General features: G+C 41.1%; 1 pseudogene; it reads left to right on the top strand.

The window, feature by feature from the left end:
• The first annotated feature begins 595 nt into the window (after nucleotides 1-595).
• LOC143975909 (immunoglobulin kappa variable 3-15 pseudogene) lies at nucleotides 596-1,084 on the top strand (annotated as a pseudogene).
• The last annotated feature ends 2,773 nt before the right edge of the window (nucleotides 1,085-3,857 follow it).

Here is a 3,857-nt window from a genome sequence, read left to right as displayed (position 1 = left end):
CAGTTATCAATAGGATTTATATGCTTTTTTCCCTACCTTTTTGATACACAGCTTCTATAGTGTAACATCTTATGGCACTTATGGGTCTATTTATACAGCATTTATTGGATGAACATTATGAGCTTTTGTTCATCCTTGACAAATTCTGGATGTATACAGTGATTTCCTATGATCGTCAGCTTCATCTAGTGGTCAAAATACAGTATTTTTCTTATATAGCTATTTCAGGAAAAAATACTGCATTACGGCTATTAGACAGAGCTGAGATCATATGAAATCACTGTATTATGAAAAATAAATCCAGACTTATTCAAGGGTGGGCAAAGCTTCTCACATCCATTCATTTCATTTTACAATTAGCCCCCTTAGTTTAAGTGAACAGTGGAGAGAATAATGTTTTAGTGTGAACAGATGCATCTGAGTTCCACTGGAGTGTTTCTAGCACAGATCACTGATCTGAGAATTCTAATTTCCATCTCCCCGGTATTTGCATACACAGTGTGTGGGGGGAACACCTCCCCTGTCACTCTCTCTATATATCTCATTGTACAGGAGACGTCTTCTAGTTTGGATCTGACCCTCCAGAAACATCAAGATGTTTTCTCCCAGTTATCTGCTGGCTGTCATCTTCATTTCTATTCAGGGTGAGAGATGAGGCTCCTTCCATCATCCTCTGCACATACATCTATACATTGTACAATAAATACACACATCAGGATTGATAGGAAATCAATAATCAATATGTCTCTTCCCATCCTCAGGATCCTGTGGACAGATTGTGATGTCTCAGACTCCGGATTCTATCTCTGTGTCCCCGGGACAGACAGCCACCATCACATGTACATCCAGTGCTAGTATTACTAATAGTTATGGTTATACCTACCTAGCCTGGTACCAACAGAAGACCCAACAACCTCCAAAGCCTCTTATCTATGGTGGCAGCACTCGGCAATCTGGGATCCCGAACAGGTTCAGTGGTTCTGTATCGGGAAATGAATACAAACTAACAATCACTGGAGGGACTGAAGACGATGAAGCAAGATATTACTGTCTGCAGTATGATAAGCTCCCTTACACACAGTGATACAGAGCCGTACAATAACCTCCTTCCTCTTTTATAAAGAAACACAATCACAGATGTCATAACTGGAACATTCATTAAAATGTAATTCCTCTGTAAATTACACAATATAGTCAATAACTGACATGGGAAATGTTCACTTTACTGCAATATAGATGATTAGTATGTACAGATAAACAGCTGATATTTATTATTCTGGTTGTAGTTTTACTCATTCTAGAATCTTCACCTGGTGATCCTGCCAGTAAGTCTGTTGTTTTTCAGCTTCTCTTACCCAGCCAAGCTGTCCAACAAAAGTGGCAGTTGAGACAAATCATTTAAAGCAGAACTCCGGTAACAACTTTTTCCATGTCTTTGTTTCTGATCTCCGACCTTCACCAACCATGCTATCCATGTTCTTCTGAGCTCTGTTGTTCCTCTCTCCTCTGTAATATTCTGCTGATCTTGCTGAAAAAACATTATTGCCCAGTGACATCCTGTTTGTCAGGCTGCTGGCTGCTATTTGTTCTGTATCCTCAGCCAGCGGTCTGACACCCCCCTTGTAGTTCTCTTTAAAGTAAATAGGGCAGTGATTGGTGAACCTTGGCACCCAAAATGTTTTGGTACTACATTTCCCATGATGCCCAACTACACTGCGGAGTGCATGAGCATCATGGGAAATGTAGTTCCAAAACATCTGGGGTGCCAAGATTCGCCATCACTGGAATAGAGAGTTCTATTTCCTGTAGTGGGCGGAGGGGATCTCACAGCCCCCGGTCTGTGCCGCCCATTCTCTTCTCCCTCCTCCCTGACAGTCACCGCTCCTAACCCCACTACACTACCGCAACATTCCCCCCGGCACCACCCGCCATCTCCGTGCAGAGGATCGCTATCACAAATCACTGGATGACACAGCGGGGATCTCGGGCTGTGACAGGTATTGTATTGTATGTGAAATACTGATCTCTGTAATGTCTCGCCTCCCGCTGGCTGTGATTGGCAGCGCAGTGTTCCAATGAAGGCAGGAGGCGGGACATTACAGAGATCAGTATTTCACATACAATACAATACCTGTCACAGCCCGAGATCCCCGCTGTGCCATCCCAATGATTTCTCATAACGACCCCCATGTGGCACTGGTGGTCCCTGACATGTGGCACTGGTGGTCCCTGACACATACCTCCCAACTTTTTGAGATGGGAATGAGGGACACCTATCAGCAAAAGCATGCAGGCATAGGACACACCCCTTACCACATCCCCTTAAAGGAGAATTGTACAAAAAAGGCAAGGAGTAGTGATGCGCAGTACTAAATTGGGAAATTTAGCCTGAAAGGCTAATAGATTCTATAGGCACCAAGGTTATTAGGTGATAAGTGTACTACCGCCCAGACTGGAAGGGTGGTGTATAAGGAACCAATGTGCGTGTTTTGTGAGGGAATGGTAAGAGACCCTCACTACTATAACATAATAGTGTTTGGAATAAGCATCAAGTGAATATAAGGGCATAAACGAGAAAAGATCTAATAGTTAAACCTAGTGATTCTCAATGCGATTTTTTAGAATTGGCATAATCATATAAAGTGATAGTGCTGAACAATGAGTGGGTCCGTGTAAATGTCTCCTACATCATAGCGTGAATTAAATAATATACATAAAGCAATCAACAAAATATATAGTGATAATTGATGCGATTTGTTAAGATTAATAAAATCGCATAAAAAGTGCCAGTGCTAGACAGTAAATAGGTCTGTGGAAATATCTACTACACCCTAAAAAACAATATACATAAAACAGTCACTAACTCAATGAATCAATTTTGTGCAGAGAGTGGTTGATTGTGACTGACAAAAATCGCATAAGGTGCCAGTGCTAGGAAGAGGTTATAAAATAAATACGTGTGGGTGTCTTTCTACCATATAATAAATAATATAAGTACGGTGAAGCAAATACAATTGTGCAAAATTGGCAGAAGATAAATAATAAAAAACGCATAAACAATATTAGTGTTAGAGAAAGGAGAAAAAAATAAAATCTCTCTAGAAATAATCCAAAAAGGTTGTGCACAATAATTGAAAACTATATAAACAAATATAAAAAATAATATAGATTGCACAATGACATATATCAAAATGTGTCCATTCAAACTTGTGTGACAACTGGTAGCGATTATATCGAAAATCGCATATGACAAGGAAATCGCATACGGTGCTGGTGTTTAGATTTATGTGCACTATAAAGTAGCGATGTAATCGGTGGTGGTAGTGGTGATGGTGAATATATCCCACGTGGTCCTGTGTACTCGAGATATGGGTGTCCCCTTACCTTACAGCTGTAAGGTAACAGCATGTAACATATGTATCCTCAGGATTCCTGGTAATCTTTATCCCTCGAGGTCTTGTTCCTGTGTCCCCAAATCCTGACGTCTCCTGCCTATTGTGCCGTGTTGGTCTCTTTAAATGGTCGCTCAGCAGTACTCAGCATGGGGGGGTACCTCGGCGGTTGGGTGTTATGTAAGGGGTTAAACAGATAAGGAGGAAGGGAGCCCCATAGCGTAGAAATTTGGACAATATTGAAGTTTATTCAGATAAATGGTTAAAATACTCACAAACATATAAATCTCATGTGTGGGGTATAAACGAGCCTCGAGCTCGACTGCGTCACTTCCGGTAGTGCACATAAATCTAAACACCAGCACCGTATGCGATTTCCTTGTCATATGCGATTTTCGATATAATCGCTACCGGTTGTCACACAAGTTTGAATGGACACATTTTGATATATGTCATTGTGCAATC

Source organism: Lithobates pipiens, unplaced genomic scaffold (genome assembly GCF_037356315.1).
Source record: "Lithobates pipiens isolate NorthernLeopardFrog02 unplaced genomic scaffold, aLitPip1_a1.2 Scaffold_13, whole genome shotgun sequence".
Classification (NCBI taxonomy): Eukaryota; Metazoa; Chordata; class Amphibia; order Anura; family Ranidae; genus Lithobates; species Lithobates pipiens.
This window is presented reverse-complemented; position numbering and strand designations above follow the sequence as displayed.